General features: G+C 42.4%; 1 protein-coding gene across 2 annotated transcripts in view; it reads left to right on the top strand.

Moving 5' to 3' along the window:
- Nucleotides 1-9159: 9159 nt before the first annotated feature.
- TEX55 (testis expressed 55) overlaps nt 9160-19259 on the top strand; it is a 600480-nt gene continuing 590380 nt past the window's right edge. The window contains exon 1 of one of the 2 annotated variants that reach the window (XM_086935534.1): nt 9160-9264. The gene's annotated coding sequence lies outside the window, so the exon portion shown is untranslated. The remainder of the gene's footprint in view (nt 9265-19259) is intronic. The other variant, XM_086935533.1, reaches the window with a different exon arrangement.

The following is a 19259-nucleotide window of genomic DNA, read 5'->3' on the forward strand; positions in this document are numbered from 1 at the left end:
TGTGTAAGTCTAGAACAGAGTGAGAACATTGTCATGGGACATCCTGTCACTGTATATGTTCCTCATTCTGTTGTGATCTTACTGACCCGAACAAAGACCCAGTATCTCACCCCTAGTCGGCTGACTAAATATGAGAGAATCCTAGTTGGTGCCGAGAATGTAATTATTTCCCGGTGCAATATCTTGAACCCTGCAACCCTGTTGCCTATTCCTCTGGATGTAGAAGCCGAGGATGAAATGGAGCATAACTGCGTAGACTTAACAGAGTATAGCACCAAGCCACGTCCTGATATCAGAGAAATAGCCTTACTTGATGAGGATATTATGATGTTTGTGGATGGCTCATGTTTAAGACATGAGGATGGAGGTCTGAGTGCTGCCTATGCCGTAGTCACATTGACCACAACCCTGGAAGCATCTTACCTATGCAAAGTGAAATCTGCCCAAGTAGCAGAACTAATCGCATTGACAAGAGCTTGTAAACGAGGGAAAAACAAAAGAGTAACTGTTTATACCGACAGCCAGTACTGTTATGGGGTTGTTCATGACTTCGGCCAACTATGGTTACAAAGAGAATTCATGACTTCCTCAGGTACCCCTATCAGAAATGGAAAGGTGGTACAGAACTTACTGGAAGCAATTCAATTGCCCCAAGAATTGGCTGTGGTCAAGTGTGCGGCTCACAGATCTGGAAATGATGATGTGACAGCCGGAAACCGATACGCTGACCAAATTGCCCAGTTTTGTGCCCGACACAAAATGTCCCTCCAAATTGGATTATGGGGTGGTGGAAACAGCTGCCAACTGATGTTGTTTGAAAGTTTGTCTACATGGGAGGAATTGAGAAACTTGCAACAGACAGGGAAGAAAAGGGCAGATGGAGGGCGAACGAATGCAGAATCAGGAATGATGGTGTGGTAGTGAGCCAAACTGGTATGCCTGTACTGCCAGACAGCCTGGTAGACCCCATGGTCAGGATGATACATGAACCAACACATATGGGAAGGGATGCAATGTGTCGTGTGTTTGACAAAGTGTTCTATAATTCAAAATTCAGGAACCAAGCAGAAAGACTTTGCCAGAGGTGCCTAGTGTGCCAGCAATTCAATGCAGGGAAGAGGACTGTAGTAGAACAAAGTACAATTGGAAAGGCAGAAGGTCCCTTTGTCAGGATGCAGGCGGACTTTATAACTTTGCCCAAGTGCAAGGGATATAGATATGTCCTGGTCATAGTTTGCCTGTTTTCCAGGTGGGTGGAGGCTTACCCAGCAAAGAAAAATGATGCCATAACTGTAGTTAAACTATTACTGAGGGAACTGATACCTAGGTATGGAATTCCAGAGACTATTGAAACAGACCAAGGTGGGCATTTCTCAAACGAAATCCTAAAGGAACTCTGTACAGCATTTAAAATGGAGCAAAGGCTGCACTGTGCCTATCATCCAGAGGCTTCTGGAATAGTTGAACAGATAAATGGTACGATCAAGTCCAGACTGGCGAAGATGTGTGATTCCACCAAAATGAACTGGATAGAAGCTTTGCCCCTAGTGCTGATGAGTCTGAGAAGCATTCCAAACCGAAAAACAGGCCTGAGCCCCCATGAAGTGCTAATGGGGAGAGTGATGCGACAGGCATGGGTACCTGGACACAAACTGCTAAGTATTTCTGATGATTTGGTACTAGAATACTGGAAGCAGCTGGGTGACCAAGTGCGTTCTATCTCTCACCAGACTGCTGACGATTGGCCCAAGACTCCAGCACATAAACTGCAACCAGGTGATTGGGTGGTGTTAAAGAAACACACCCGGAAGAGTTGCCTTGGACCAAAGTGGGGAAAGCCAAGACAAGTGATCCTTGTCACCACAACTGCTGTAAAGTGTGCTGGCATACCGAAGTGGATCCATGCCAGCCACACGAAGCGGGTAACCGGAGAAAACGCGACTGAAGCTGAAGGTAGTCCAGCTGAGGAGACTCCCGAAGAGGGTCCGGATCTCGCTGACATCGAACTACCGAGCACAAGTCAAGACGTTGATTGGTTCCCTGCCGACGACCAGGTTCTTGATCCAATACGAACCAGAAAATATTCCTACCTAGATAGTGAGTGGGATAGTGCAGATGAGACAGAATTAGAGGACGAAGGTCAGGTCATCGAGACTCACATCAAACCTGATCAGGAAATAGGCCAAGTAGGGACAGATCAAGTCATCGACACTCCTCCTGAAACTCCAGGATCTGGAAAGGGTCAGATAGTGATAAAAGTTGAATTTCATGCGGAAGAAAATGAAGGGGTTGAAGTGCATGAACAGGAACAGATAGATATAGACGAACGTGTTCAGGAAGCAGAATCCAGATCGCCTGAAAATAAAGAACAAATACAAATCCAACCTGAACAAGGCCAGCTTAGCAACCAGGCAGAAGAAATAGATGAAAGACCTGGAACTAGTCAGACAGGAAGGGAAATAGACACTGCCAAAACAAAAGTGCCACAACAAAGCGAAATCAAAAGAAGGCACGAGGAAGGCTAAGTTTCCTCGACCACTGAAAGCCACCAAAATAAGGGTGAACCCCGATACATCAAAAGACTGAGACTCCGAATAAAGACAGTTGAAGAAAAACTAAAAGACCGAAAAAGGGCTGAAAGTGAAAGGAAAGAAGCCCGAGGCAAGTCTCTCAGAAAAGGCGACAGAGTAAAGAAACAGAACAGATTGTATCGGAGCCCTGAATGGACTTACTTGGTGTTGGAAGAAATTGATGAGCCCAACCACAGTGGCAAAAGTGACGAAGAGTCCATTGCTGATCGGAGCTCTGACGAAGACCCTCCCTGAAACACACCCAAGTGAGCCTCTGGTGTAAAGTAACAAAGAGGGGTTGAAAAGCCACCTGTAAGCCATAATGTCTGATTCAAGTGTCAATGGAAGATCCAGATTTAGTTGTTGCAAAACCTGCTGTAAAATATGCTTATGTAGTGTAGCAATGTTGATAGTGATATGGATAGGACTAACAGTCTTTATACCTTTTATGATAAATAAAGATCCTAACTTGTCACCTACTGAACCAGAGACGCTAGACACAAACGTTGTACAGACTGAAGAAACACCACGAAGTTTAGAAAAACGTGACAATACAGTTAGTATGAGACATACACGACCTAAATTAGAAGCATCAGATGAGGGTGGACTTCATTTTCACAAGATGAGAAACAGGACACATTTAAATGTTTTCGCTAACCTTTTAGTGCATTATGTAGAGGCTATGGAAATAGAAGATTGTTATGTCTGCATGAAGCTACCCACTTCTGTAGCTGAAGGTGTGACATATCACCATTTACCCCTAACCTATGGAATTTCCTGTAGTATATTAGCTAGCTTGTTTTATAGAAGCACTTTACAGTACTACTACTCAAACACTGACGTAATCTTTTCCGAACTCCCTATTCGAGGAAACCTGAACCTTGTACATATTAGAAGTGAGGTGACCCGCTACATGGGAGAATATTTCCTGACCATAGGTGAAATAGACTTAAATGAAGCAAGACAAGCTAATCTGACCTGTTCCTTACAAGAGCAGGAAAAGATGTTTATAAAAATGGCAGATAGAAGGAGAGAAAAGTTTCAGAAAAAGGCAAATGACGAAAAGGAAAGAATCCCTAGGTGGGCAGAACATATGGACAACACCTCACAAGGCGAAGCTACTCCTGCATTGTTGCTGGATTTTGAACGGAAAGGGAAACTTTGTCTCCATAGAGAAAGGACAGATTACTATAACAATGTATTCATCGGTTCCAGCGAGTGTGAACATAATTACAAGGTAATTGGAGGTTGGGGTTTCAAAAATGGGTCAGAACCTGTGTTTCCCGGAATTTATTATATATGTGGAAACAAGGCTTATTTCAAATTGCCGGATCACTGGTATGGAAGCTGCTATTTTGGCATTGTTTTCCCGAAAATATACCATGTGAATAACGCTGCTGGAAACAATGAAGAAACGAATGGCTTAGCGCGTAGAAAACGTGAAAGTGTAGGAGAAATTGTAGGTGATATTTTTAGTGCACTGATACCTGGAATGGGGGTAGTTCTGAATACTCACAGAATCTGCAAATTGTCTACAGTAGTGGATCGGTTATCAACTGACACTGCTGCCGGATTTCTGCTGGTCAATACTGAAATGGTTGCGATCAGATCAATGGTTTTAAAGAATCGCCTTGCTCTTGACACCTTATTGGCAAAAGAGGGCGGAGTCTGTAGAATGCTGAAGGCGCAACATTGTTGCACCTACATACCTGACAAAAGTTTCGATCTTAAGAAATATGTAAGGAACATACCTAATTTGGAAAAAGAACTCAAACCATTAGAGGTTGACAGTGCCTGGACGAGACTGACTGGAGGTCTCTCCTCTATAGGTAGTTGGTTTTCTAACTTAGGTAAAAGTCTTCTGTGGAAAATACTGATGCCAATAGCTGGAATAGGTGTGGTTGTACTGATCATCTTTATCTGTTGTAAATGTCAAAAATGCAAAAAGTACAATGTGAATAAGAGAGGAGTGAAGCGAAATATTGATGAGTTAGAATTAGAAGAATTGAGGAACCAAATCTATAAAAAGGCTAAGAATCACCACTCTCATAGAGAAGCTGAAAGAAAATTAAACAATAAGTCTGTTGAAATTGAGATGGAAGATATGGAAGAATGAAGTTGGCATCTGTTTCCTTTTTAGTGATGATAGTAAATATCATCAAAGAGGGGATTGATGGAGCAAGGATTCGCATGTAAAGCGACTTGCTCTTAATCAAGAACCTCGCCTAACTTGTAATAATATTAATTCAACCTGTCTGTCATTTATTTAGCATTTTCCCCAACACGCGGGTGTCCCTAGGAGGCTTGCCTGTGTGTCTTTTCATCCTAACCATGCTTGCACTACGGAAATGGCTGCTTCGCAGAAATCCAGTCTGCGCATGCGTCGGTCATACCCATGTGATGTGACGCACTCGCATTTTGGAGGGATACTGTTGCACATGCGCATTGTTGCAAACATGGCCGCTTGTCTCTAACCATGCTCTCTGCTTGCCACCGCTGCTTCTGCCTATCTGTCTTTTTGCACTAAACCTTAATGCTATAGATATTATAAAGTAAGGGGTGCAGTGAAGCTTTTAACGGTATACAGTGTAATCATTTTTACGTATGATTCTAATTTGTTTTCGCTTACTTTTCATGTACCGCGTATCTATGGGCCTGGGGACGGGGAGCCGCACCATATTGAAGCTCTTCTAAACCCTGTCACGTGACATGGGAGAAACCCCACTGCGCAGAAGCTGAAACAAGCCAGCTGGCTCCCGAAGCTCGATGCGCCTGGGAACCCACCTAGAAGATGCTGCAGTTCACCTTGCTAAATGCAACAATGTTTCTATATACTGTACACTCTCATTGTCTTCTATATTCCTATGCCTGGGAACGTGAACCCCAGGGGCGGGTATGCAAAATTTAATATTCATGATGAGAACACTGAATTATAGGTGGTGACAATGACAAAGTCACCTCTCCTGACCAATCATAACGTGGGAATGTTGTCACTTGCAACATTTGTGGGTGGTCTAGGGGTCCCAAAACAGTATAACTAGCCTAGTTTAGCTTAGAGAAATTGTCCGACTTGTCCGAGTAGCAGACCTGTCACTGACCCTACGAACTCTATAGGTGATTGAAACTGAGTGCTGCGGAGCACTCTGTCCATACTTTCCACAAACTCCAAGGGGTGGAAATAGTCCTAAGTGCTGGCGGAGCACTTTGCTGGGGAAATTCGAAAACCCAATCGGGGTTACTGGCGGATTACTTGCAGAGAGGGGGTAACGCAGGCGTTGCATCCGAAGCTGTGGGTGTTGGTCGTACCTTGGTGAGCCCAGTCCTGATCCAAACCTGAGGGGTATCCTGTCCTGACTGTCATCGAGCTGTACCTGCTCGCTTTCTGGTATTCCAATCCTTGAGGGTCTTTGTCCCCGTCTTGTCCCAACTGACCCGTGGCCAGGGTTAGTCATCATTTTCGTTCTAGGTAAATATCCTCTGGGGGTGTCTGACTGACTATACTCTTTCTTCTCTTCTTAATAGAGCTCTCTTGCCTGTGATATTGCTCTATCACCTCTGAAAGTAAATTATATGCAGTTGTTTATTAGTGATGTTCCACTTTTCTCCCTACCTATAGGATATTATTGAACTGTCATATTATTTTAGTGTGTTCCATTTTACCCTTCCCTTTAGCATGATTGCCGTGAATTTAGTAAGAATAGCATAAGATCTAGGGATTAGGTTTAAGAATATTAGTGCACATATTAGGTCCTCCTCACGTCCCTTTTCTTTAGTTTAAAACTCGTGCTGCATAGCGTGTTTTCTAAATGCTCATACCCTGTAGTGTTCCCAACTACTCTAATGGTACTTGCCCTGATCCATAGTTACATTGTGGCTTTAATATTAATAATTGATGTGTTGATTTGTATTTGCCTCATTATTCTGGCATATTCCTTTTGACATCTTCTTTATATAAAGCTTTAAAACCCATCAGGTGTCTGTGGTCATTTTACAAAGTAAATGTCATTTAAAGTATTAAATGTGAAAGGTATTCTACTTTTTTAGGAATCTTGTTACCTGTCCACTGCTAGCTCCTGATCCATCAGGAGTAATGTGCCTGTGGTAAGTCAGGTACATGTATAGTATGTGGTGTAAGTGACACCCCCCGAATTACTCATAGTAGCGTGGTAAAGGTTTCACCTGGTTCATGAAAAATCTCGGCCATTACATGCACACCAGAGCCAGGGCCCAGTGCGTGGAAATTGGTAATCTAATGATACGGGTGACCTACGCGCTCTATCAAAACCATCAACTCCTGATAAGTATATCAAACAACCAAATATAATTAATAAACAAAGGTCGTCAGTTGGTAACAATGCAACGTTTTGGAGATGATGGGAGTGTCGACGTTTCGGTCTTTTAGGCAGTCGTCATGAAGACCATCTTCAGGACAGAGCATTTCATTGCTGTGACAAACTCCCTGAAATTTCAAGCAAAATAATTTCCAATCAGGATGAGCGGCAAGGGCATCAAGATGATTCAATCAAATATTTGGTGTATCACTATAGAGAGAGCCTTCCCCTGAACAGTTGTAAAATCAATTGGATCAACAGCGTAGCTTTATGTATTTCAATATCGAAGGTACAGGAATCGAGAATGTAGCGTCTCTGGTCAGCATGCCGGGTCACCAACTGACGACCTTTGTTTATTAATTATATTTGGTTGTTTGATATACTTATCAGGAGTTGATGGTTTAGCTGCGAACTGAAGTGTTATTATTATTTATACCTCTGTTCTTACTTTTTGCTTAGATTTATTCTTATGTATCTGTCTCCCAAGATATTAATTGATTTCCTCATCATCAAATATATATAAACATATTCCATAAATATATGTCGATATCTCCGTGTACTTCCTTCCATTGATTAACTCCTTTTTTGTTGAATGTGATAGTCTGTTGATACACGGGAGTTTGATACATATGTACGACTCACAACTATGATTTAATGTGTCTTTAAATGAATCCCTTGTAGCACACAGTGTTTTCAAACATATGGAACTTAGCATTATGTGTCTTTATTCGTCTGACTGTAAACAAAGTCCACCCAGAGCCAAAAGGGTTTCAACATTTCCAAACTGGAAAAGCACTACATCTGTGTGTGTGAAAGATATTTTTGCTACCAGCTTTATACATACACTAGCAGCCCGTCCCGACGTTGTCCGGGCACTTACATGCCACACACCACGTCAGTGTCTGCTCCCGCCTGTCCCGACGTTGTCCGGGCACTTACACACCACACACTGCGTCAGTGTCCGCTCCCGCCGACCCTAGACGCACACAAACATGCGGGGCACTTACACACCACACACCGCGTCAGTGTCCCTTCCCGCCGACGCCCCGACGTGATAGAACGCTATCCTGACGCCGATGCTGCAGGCGTGAGTATCAGACCACACGCCCACAACGCTAAACGACACGCCCAAAACGCTATTTCCGACGTGATAGAACGCTATCCTGACGCCGATGCTGCAGGCGTGAGTATCAGACCGCACACGCCCACAACGCTAAACGACACGCCAAAAACGTTATTTGCACGCTGTATAATGGCTTTTCACACGCCCACCTGAGCTGGTGCCACTCCTACGGACTACTTTGCCCCACAATGTTTTTTCCCCTTACAAAGTATATGTTGGGCTGCTGTATAGCCTATGTCCATCTGCTGCAACTCCCCTTTACAATGCTGTATTGGGTGTTGTGATTGGTGCTGTACTTCTTGAGCTTACCTGCCTCACAGGTTTCAGCTCTCTCTTAGTTATAATAGTAGTATATAATAATAATAGATAATAATGTATTGCCCTTGCCAATGCTTGTTGTAAATGTTTCTTACGCTAATTCAATCGTCACTCAGATATTTTCTTCTCTTTGTCTTTCCCGAACTGACCTTTTCTTTCCATTTACTGTGAGTCCCTGTCCCTCCAGAATGGGAAATGGTGTCCCACTGGTATGCTGGGTTTGCTGACCCTGCTAAGCGTCACTTGAGAAGCTGGGAATAAGAACAATCACGTCTGCATGACTAATATACACTGTCCAATGAAATGGTAGAAATGCTACGTAAAACCGCTTCGTAAAGGGCAATCGTGACGCCTTTTTAGAAGGGTAAATGTTTGCCCTTCACGAAAATAAAAGAAATGTATATGATGGCAATTTGTTTTATCACAAACTATCTTGAGGCTGGTCTCAGTTTTAATATACCTGCTAATTTCAAATGTATTGTAACAAATGACGATTTGCCAAAAATACCAATTTTAACAGAAAGCCTATTATTTTTCAAAATTTTTATTGTGGAACCCTGCAAGCATTCAATATTCTAAAACGAATAGCTACCTAACCTAAACGAACGTGAAATTATATTCTCTATCCGTATGGCCACTGGTTGTTTTCGGTTTCGATTCCCGGATGGTTATTCTGTTTTCTGTTTCCATTCAGTCGGCGTTCACCGCGTCCATGGTAACAATGCGTGGATCTCACACCCACTACGCTACTACATGACAGCACACTGTTTTCGTCGTATGGTACGCGGTTGCCATGGCGACTATTCTCAGCGTCCTATGGCGGCCTCTGGGGGACAGTGCTTGAAGAGTCACGCGGCTGTGGGAGCTGGGGAGCTTTGCTTTGCTGCTGCTGGAGGGAATTCCGAACATCTGCCGCCACCAGGTAAAAGCAGGGAGCGCCCCCACACCCACCTCAGAATGGAGATATCAGACTCCGCCCTCTCGGTAGGAGGACATCTATTGGTTTGACCATTCTGCCATCAATACTGTTATCCCCCCAGGGCAACACTCCACTGCATCTCTCGATACACCTAGGCTCTCCTTTCAAGTTCACAACGAGAAATAAAGTTTACCTTTAGGGTTCTGAGCTTTTGCCAATAATGGTACAATAGTAACACACTCCCACTGGAATTATATATCGTCTATAAATTGATGCATCTTATATTTATTTGATCCTATGCAGGAATCCAATCCCAGACAACTTTTACAGAGACAAACAGACATTTTTGTTCTACTGAACTAGATACGTTTTCCGTAAAAATCAGCAGTTTCTTAAAATATATTCCTTCTTTCTACCAAATGTGGTTTCAGATCTCCGCATTCTTCACATTCATTCCGAACGATTGATCAGTGATTGGTGAGAAGACTTATGCTAAGTCTATCAAACAAGCATTGGAAATGCAATAGGTCTCGCAGTAGGAAAGTTTGAGCTATAGGTGTTATTTTTTTATTTTTTTTATTTATGTGTTGTTTTTTTTTTTCTAAATAGCTAAATTAATAGCTTTCTTCTTTACAAAGCCAATAGTTATAATTTTTGTAAATGGGACACCTCTAGCATTTGTAAAGCAACATGTTTAGTATTTACGTGACTTATATGTATTGATATGAAAAAAATCAATGGCTTTAAATTTTTTTAATAATTAATACGTAAACAAAATCGATTTTATTTTATATTGCTAATAGCTTAAACTTTATTAAATATATTTAGTGAAGATGATGTTTATTTTATTGTTGCGAAAATCCAAGAACAGAAGTGAATTTTTAAGATTTAGTTTGACATTTTGAATACATTTTGAAACATTGAGAAAACATATTTGAACTAGTGATGCTGTATTGGCGCTGAGTGATGCTGTGGTGCTGAGTGATGCTGTGGCTCTGAGTGATGCTGTGGCGCTGAGTGATGCTGTGGCGCTGAGTGACGCTATAGCGCTTAGTGATGCTGTGGTGTTGGGTTACGCTGTGGCGCTGATTGATGCTGTTGCTCTGAGTGACGCTGAGTGATGCTGTTGCGCTGAGTGATGCTGTGGCGCTGTGTGATGCTGTGGCGCTGAGTGACGATGTGACGCTGAGTGTTGATGTGGTATTGAGTGTTGCTGTTGTATTTAATTGTTTTGTTGCGTTGACTGTTGCTGTGGCGTTGAGTGGTGCTGAGTGATGCTGTGGCGTTGTTTTTTTGTGGCATTGTTTGATGCTGTGCTATTGAGTGTTGCTGTGGCATAGAGTGATGCTGTTGTATTAAGTGATGCTGTGGCATTGAGTGATGTTGTAGCATTGAGTAATGCTGTGGCATTGTGTGGTGCAGTGTCATTTATTGTTGCTGTGGCATTTAGAGGTGCTGTGGCATTGAGTGGTGCTGTGGCGTTAGGTTGTGTTTGAGGGTGGAGTTGGAGGATGTAGTTGTTGGTGGGGAGTTGAGGAAATGAGTGTTTGTGTTGTTTAGGATGTGTAATGGTGAGTGTGCTAGAGCGTTTTTAGTGTGTGAGGGAGAGTGAGGATGTGTGAGGGTGAGTGTATATGGTGAGTGAGGGTGTGTGAGGATGAGGTGTTGAGGGTGTGAGGGTGTGAAGGTGTGAAGGTGTGAGGGTGTGAATGTGAGTGAGGGTGTGTGAGGGAGTTTGTGGGTGTGAAGGTAGGTGAGTGTGAGTGGTTGAGTGAGGTTTTGAGGAAATTAGTGTTTGTGTTGTTTAGGATGTGTGAGTGTGAGTGCGCTAGAGCGTTTTTAGTGTGTGAGGGTGAGTGAGGATGTGTGAGGGTGAGTGAGAATAGGTGAGGGTGTAAGGCTGAGGTGTTATGAGGATGTGAGGGTGAGGTGTTTGAGTGTTTGACGGTGTCTGAGTGATTGATGGTGTGTGAGGGTGACTGGTGTGTGAGGGTGATGGTGTGAGAGGGTGATGGTGTGAGAGTGTGATGGGGTGTTAGGCCGATGGTTTGATGGTGAGTGATGCTTTGTGTTTATGTGACTTAGATGTAGTGATATTTTAATTATCAATGGATTTTAAGTTTTTTAAAATAATTAATACTTAAATAAAAGTGATTGTAATTTATAATGCCAATAGCTTAAATTTTTGTAAATAACTTTAGTGAAGATTATGTTCAGTGTATTTTAGTGTGACGAAAATCCAAGAACAGAAGTGAAATATTAACATCTTTTTTGACATTTGTAATAAAGCTTGAAACATTGAGAGAACATATTTGAACCATTGACGCTCTGGTGATGCTGAGTTATGCTGTGGTTGCGCTGAGTGATGCTGTAGTTTGCGCTGAGTGATGCTGTGGTTGCACTGAGTGATGCTGTGGTTGTGCTGAGTGATGCTGTGTTTGCGCTGAGTGATGCTGTTGTTGCGCTGAGTGATGCTGTTGTTGCGCTGAGTGATGCTGTTGTTGCGCTGAGTGATGCTGTTGTTGCACTGAGTGATGCTGTGGTGGTGCTGAGTGGTGCTGTGGTGGTGCTGTTTGATGTTGTGGTGGTGCTGATTGATGCTGTGGTGGTGCTGAGTGATGCTCTGGTGGTGTTGAGTGATGCTCTGGTGGTGTTGAGTGATGCTGTGGTGGTGCTGAGTGATGCTGTGGTGGTGCTGAGTGATGCTGTGCCGTTGAGTGATGCTGTGTGTGGAGTGATGCTGTGGCTTTTGTTGTTTCTGTGTCGTTGATTGATGCTGTGGCATTTTTTTTTGGCGTTGATGGATGCTGTGCACTGAGTGGTGGTGTGGCGTTGAGTGGTGCAGTGGCGTTATGGGGTGCTGTGACATTTTGTGGTGCTGAGTGATTTTGTGGCGCTGAGTGATGCTGTGGCATTGAGTGGTTCTGTTGCGTTGAGTGTTGCTGTGGTGTTGAGTGGTGCTGTGGTGTTGAGTGACGCTGTGGCATTGAGTGAAGTGTGTGAGGGTGATGGGGTGTGAGGGTGATGGGGTGTGAGGGTGATGGGGTGATGGTGAGTGATGGTGTGTGAGGGTAATTGGGTGAGGGTAAGTGAGTGTGTGTGATGGTTATTGTGTGAGTGATTGATGGTGTGTGAGGGTGAGTGGTGTGTGAGGGTGATGGGGTGTGAGGGTGATGGGGTGTGAGGGTGATGGGGTGATGGTGAGTGATGGTGTGTGAGGGTAATTGTGTGAGGGTGAGTGAGGGTGTGAGTGTGAGTGAGTGGGGGTGACTGTAAGTGTGTTGTAAGTGTGTGTGTTGTTGTGTTGTTGTGAGCTTGTGTGTGTTTGGCTGTATGAGTTTGTATGTGTGTGCATTTTGAGTACGGAATTTGGCATAGTCCTATAATTAGTCCCTTTTCCCTTTTTTTTCGCGTAAAAATGGCGGACGCTACCCTGTGCCATAACGCTACCTATGTTTTTTAGGTTAGTGTTCTAGTTTATTTTGCTGATTTACCTTGCATTTTGATTGACGTGCATTCCGTCCAATCAAATTGCAACGTTTTCTTACGTAGCGTTGCAATTGCGTCACGTAAATTGGGAAACTTCCAGATCCTTCAGGAACCGGCGTATGTGTAAGGCGCGTCGTGCTTCCTGCGTTGTAGCCGCGTCGTTTGACAGGTAAGTTGTCAATCTAATATTTTTTTTGTGTTGTTTACCTAGTGTTTCTCTACTATATATATATTTAGTAAGTTTTGTAATGTTTAGTCATTTTTTTAAAGAATTTACTTTGCGATCGTACTTGGCTTGTGTATGTACCTATTGTACTTTTATGGAATGTTTCTAATTTTCTTTTTTAATGTATTTTTGCGTACTTTTATGTAATGTAAAAGTTTTGGGATGTACTCTTTCCACATGTTGCTATATTTGTTTAGTTGACAATGTGTTATTTAGACAGTACTTTATTTTATTTTTCCTTGTGTTTTTGTGTTGCTTAAATTGTATTTATGTTTTTTTTTTCCGTATACTTTATGAATTTCGACCGCCTTTAAATATTCTTATTTATTGTAATGGCACGTAAACGGTATATTTGCTGTATATTTTGAAACCTACATGTTTTGATGCTTTTGAGCAGCAATTCTTTATCTATGGTTTTTTAAGTACTATAACATTTTAAAGCAATACTTATGGAGTGTAAGCTTATACTTTTTAAAACATGTATTTTTTTATACAAAAGAAATGTTATGTTTTCAATCCCGTTTGAATGACTATAAAGTAGTATGTATGTTAATTAATGGCAAAGTATACGTATGAAGCCACCTTTATTAATTGTTTTGATTTTTTTGGTTAGTTTGAGTGGAATACTTTATTGTAGTTTTGGAAGAATTGCAATTAGGCTATGAAGTCTCGTGCTCTTGTGATTACGCACTTTCTTTGTTTTGTTGAAATTTTCCGCCATTGTTTAATGGTTTATTTATTTTCCCTTACTTTAGTAAGTGCGTTCTGTTGTGAATTTGTGTCCTTTAGATGGCTTTGTCCCTTTTAAATTGTTGTATTACTCGCTGTGTATTCAGATGTTTCCCTATTTTGTTTGCATTTATGTTTTTTAAAAAAAAATGTTTTATTTTACAACCCTTTCTGCATGTTTATGTATTAATTGCTGCACTCTCCTCGCGATGCATTAAGTTTTCATTTTTGAATACCTACAAGTGTGTAATTCGATTTTTAGTTATTGAAATAAATGTTGCCTACGCTATTTACGTGTGGAGTTGAAGGGTGGATTAGTAGTTTGAGGGTGGAGTTGTAGTTGGAGGGTGGAGTTGGAGGGTGAACTTGGACGTTGTGAGTGTGGGGGTGAGTGGATGTGAGGGTCCGGGGGTGTGAGGGTGTGTGATGGTGTGTGAGGGTGATCGAGGGTGACGGTCTGAGTATGAGTGAGGGTGTGAGGGTTGTGAGGGTGTGTGAGGATGAGGGGGTGAGTGTATGGGGGTGTGAGAGTGTATGATGATAGGTGTTGGTGAGTGAGGCTGAGAGTTTGAGGGTGAGTGTTGTGAGGGTGTGAAGGTGGGTGAGGGTGTGCGAGTTTGAAGGTTGAGTGTGTGACTGTGGGTGAGGGTGAGGGTGTGTGAGGGGGTGTGAGGGTGAGGGGGTGATGTTGAGTGATGGTGTGTGAGGGTGAGTGAGGGTGTGTGAGGGTGAGGGGGTTGAGGTTGTGAGTGAGGGTGAGGGTGTGTTGGTGAGTGATGGTGTGTGAGGGTGTGAGTGTGATTGAGGGTGTGAGGGTGTGTGAGGTTGTGAGAGTGTGTGAGGGTGTGATGTAGGGTGAGGATGAGTGAGGGTGTGTGAGGCTGAGGGTGAGGGTGGGTGAGGGTGTGAGTGGGTGTGAGTGTGAGTGGTTGTGATGATGCCTATAAGTGATCCTTTTTTCTCCGTGAATATTGTACACTTCATATGTTTTAATGTTGTGAAGCGTTGTTTCAGAAACTAATCGAGACCTATGTAATGTTGATTGATGCTGTTGTTAGCGCTGAATCAAAAAACAAACACATCAGTAACTTTTTTTATATTATGCATGTAAAAAGTTATCATTTTTTTGTAAGGTACACATCAATTCGCACTGCAAAAGCTTGGCTTGCATTAACATAGATGCACAGTCATTTTGTCTGTGTTTGCTCATTAGAGACAATGTTTACCTCCTTTTAAATTTTCGACTACAGATGCGTATTAATTGTGGCAAAGTATACGTATGAAGCCACCTTTAAATTTTTTTTTGTGTAGTTTGAGCGGAATACTTTATTGTACTTCTGGAAGAATTGCAATTAGGATGTGAGGTCTCGTGCTCTTGTGATTACACACTTTCTTTGTTTTGTGGATTCTTCCCGTCATTGTTTAATGGTTTTTTATTTTTCCTTACTTTAGTAACTGCTTTATGTTGTGAATTTGTGTCCTTTAGATGTCTTTGTACCCTTTTAAATTGGTCTATTACTCGCTGTGTATTCAGATGTTTCCCTATTCTGTTTGGATTTATTGTTTTAGTAAAAAAATGTTATATTTTACAATCCCTTTCTGCATTTTTATGTATTAATTTGCGCACTGTCCTCGCGATGCATTAAGTTTTCATTTTTGAATACCTACAAGTGTGTAATCCGATGTTTAGTTTTTGAATTAAATGTTGCCTAACGCTATTTATGTGTGGAGTTGGAGGGTGGATTAGTAGTTGGAGGGTGGAGTAGTAGTTGGAGGGTGGAGTTGTAGGGTGGTGTTGTAGGGAGGAGTTGGAGGGTGGACTTGGATGGTGTGAGTGTGAGGGTGAGTGGATGTGAGGATCAGGGGGTGTGAGGGTGTGTGATGGTGTGTGAGGGTGAGTGAGGGTGACGGTGTGAGTATGAGTGAGGGTGTGAGGGTTGTGAGGGTGAGGGGGTGAGGGTGTCTGAAGATTAGGGGGTGAGGGTAATGGGGTGTGGGTGAGTGAGGGTGAGAGTTTGAGGGTGAGTGAGGGTGAGTGTTGTGAGGGTGAGAGTGTGTGAAGGTGAGTGAGGGTGTGCGAGTTTGAAGATTGAGTGTGTGACTGTGGGTGAGGGTGTGTGAGGGTGGAGGTGTGTGAGGGGGTGTGAGGGTGAGGTGGTGATGTTGAGTGATGGTAAGTGAGGGTGAGTGGGTGAGGGGGTGAGGGTGATTGAGGGTGTGTGAGGGTGATTGAGGGTGTGTGAGGGTGAGGGTGTTGAGGTTGTGGGTGAGGGTGTGTTGGTGAGTGATGGTGTGTGAGGGTGTGAGGGAGGGTGAGGATGAGTGAGGGTGTTTGAGGCTGAGGGTGAAGTTGGGTGAGGGTGTGAGTGGGTGTGAGTGTGAGTTGTTGTGATGATGCCTATAAGTGTTCATTTTTTCTCCCTGAATATTGTACACTTCAAATGTATTAATGTTGTGAAGCGTTGTTTCAGAAGCTAATAGAGACCTATGTAATGTTGATTGATGCTGTTGTTAGCGCTGAATCAAAAAACAAACACATCAGTAAAAAAATTTTATATTCTCCATGTAAAAAGTTTTCATTTTTTTTGTAAGGTACACATCAATTTGCACTGCAAAAGCTTCGCTTGCATTAACATAGATGTGCAGTAATTTTGGAGGGTGGAGTTGTAGGGTGGTGGTGTAGGGTGGAGTTGGAGGGTGGACTTGGACGGTGTGAGTGTGAGGGTGAGTGGATGTGAGGGTCAGGGGTGTGAGGGTGTGTGATGGTGTGTGAGGGTGAGTGAAGGTGACGGTGTGAGTATGAGTGAGGGTGAGGGGGTGAGGGTGTGTGAAGATGAGGGGGTGAGGGTAATGGGGTGTGAGAGTGTGTGATGATAGGTGTGGGTGAGTGAGGGTGAGAGTTTGAGGGTGAGTGATGCTTTGTGTTTATGTGACTTAGATGTAGTGATATTTTAATTATCAATGGATTTTAAGTTTTTTAAAATAATTAATACTTAAATAAAAGTGATTGTAATTTATAATGCCAATAGCTTAAATTTTTGTAAATAACTTTAGTGAAGATTATGTTCAGTGTATTTTAGTGTGACGAAAATCCAAGAACAGAAGTGAAATATTAACATCTTTTTTGACATTTGTAATAAAGCTTGAAACATTGAGAGAACATATTTGAACCATTGACGCTCTGGTGATGCTGAGTTATGCTGTGGTTGCGCTGAGTGATGCTGTAGTTTGCGCTGAGTGATGCTGTGGTTGCACTGAGTGATGCTGTGGTTGTGCTGAGTGATGCTGTGTTTGGGCTGAGTGATGCTGTTGTTGCGCTGAGTGATGCTGTTGTTGCGCTGAGTGATGCTGTTGTTGCGCTGAGTGATGCTGTTGTTGCACTGAGTGATGCTGTGGTGGTGCTGAGTGGTGCTGTGGTGGTGCTGTTTGATGTTGTGGTGGTGCTGATTGATGCTGTGGTGGTGCTGAGTGATGCTCTGGTGGTGTTGAGTGATGCTCTGGTGGTGTTGAGTGATGCTGTGGTGGTGCTGAGTGATGCTGTGGTGGTGCTGAGTGATGCTGTGCCGTTGAGTGATGCTGTGTGTGGAGTGATGCTGTGGCTTTTGTTGTTTCTGTGTCGTTGATTGATGCTGTGGCATTTTTTTTGGGCGTTGATGGATGCTGTGCACTGAGTGGTGGTGTGGCGTTGAGTGGTGCAGTGGCGTTATGGGGTGCTGTGACATTTTGTGGTGCTGAGTGATTTTGTGGCGCTGAGTGATGCTGTGGCATTGAGTGGTTCTGTTGCGTTGAGTGTTGCTGTGGTGTTGAGTGGTGCTGTGGTGTTGAGTGACGCTGTGGCATTGAGTGAAGTGTGTGAGGGTGATGGGGTGTGAGGGTGATGGGGTGTGAGGGTGATGGGGTGATGGTGAGTGATGGTGTGTGAGGGTAATTGGGTGAGGGTAAGTGAGTGTGTGTGATGGTTATTGTGTGAGTGATTGATGGTGTGTGAGGGTGAGTGGTGTGTGAGGGTGATGGGGTGTGAGGGTGATGGGGTGTGAGGGTGATGGGGTGATGGTGAGTGATGGTGTGTGAGGGTAATTGTGTGAGGGTGAGTGAGGGTGTGAGTGTGAGTGAGTGGGGGTGACTGTAAGTGTGTTGTAAGTGTGTGTGTTGTTGTGTTGTTGTGAGCTTGTGTGTGTTTGGCTGTATGAGTTTGTATGTGTGTGCATTTTGAGTACGGAATTTGGCATAGTCCTATAATTAGTCCCTTTTCCCTTTTTTTTCGCGTAAAAATGGCGGACGCTACCCTGTGCCATAACGCTACCTATGTTTTTTAGGTTAGTGTTCTAGTTTATTTTGCTGATTTACCTTGCATTTTGATTGACGTGCATTCCGTCCAATCAAATTGCAACGTTTTCTTACGTAGCGTTGCAATTGCGTCACGTAAATTGGGAAACTTCCAGATCCTTCAGGAACCGGCGTATGTGTAAGGCGCGTCGTGCTTCCTGCGTTGTAGCCGCGTCGTTTGACAGGTAAGTTGTCAATCTAATATTTTTTTTGTGTTGTTTACCTAGTGTTTCTCTACTATATATATATTTAGTAAGTTTTGTAATGTTTAGTCATTTTTTTAAAGAATTTACTTTGCGATCGTACTTGGCTTGTGTATGTACCTATTGTACTTTTATGGAATGTTTCTAATTTTCTTTTTTAATGTATTTTTGCGTACTTTTATGTAATGTAAAAGTTTTGGGATGTACTCTTTCCACATGTTGCTATATTTGTTTAGTTGACAATGTGTTATTTAGACAGTACTTTATTTTATTTTTCCTTGTGTTTTTGTGTTGCTTAAATTGTATTTATGTTTTTTTTTTCCGTATACTTTATGAATTTCGGCCGCCTTTAAATATTCTTATTTATTGTAATGGCACGTAAACGGTATATTTGCTGTATATTTTGAAACCTACATGTTTTGATGCTTTTGAGCAGCAATTCTTTATCTATGGTTTTTTAAGTACTATAACATTTTAAAGCAATACTTATGGAGTGTAAGCTTATACTTTTTAAAACATGTATTTTTTTATACAAAAGAAATGTTATGTTTTCAATCCCGTTTGAATGACTATAAAGTAGTATGTATGTTAATTAATGGCAAAGTATACGTATGAAGCCACCTTTATTAATTGTTTTGATTTTTTTGGTTAGTTTGAGTGGAATACTTTATTGTAGTTTTGGAAGAATTGCAATTAGGCTATGAAGTCTCGTGCTCTTGTGATTACGCACTTTCTTTGTTTTGTTGAAATTTTCCGCCATTGTTTAATGGTTTATTTATTTTCCCTTACTTTAGTAAGTGCGTTCTGTTGTGAATTTGTGTCCTTTAGATGGCTTTGTCCCTTTTAAATTGTTGTATTACTCGCTGTGTATTCAGATGTTTCCCTATTTTGTTTGCATTTATGTTTTTTAAAAAAAAATGTTTTATTTTACAACCCTTTCTGCATGTTTATGTATTAATTGCTGCACTCTCCTCGCGATGCATTAAGTTTTCATTTTTGAATACCTACAAGTGTGTAATTCGATT

Source organism: Lissotriton vulgaris, chromosome 8 (assembly GCF_964263255.1).
Source record: "Lissotriton vulgaris chromosome 8, aLisVul1.2, whole genome shotgun sequence".
NCBI classification, from domain to species: Eukaryota; Metazoa; Chordata; class Amphibia; order Caudata; family Salamandridae; genus Lissotriton; species Lissotriton vulgaris.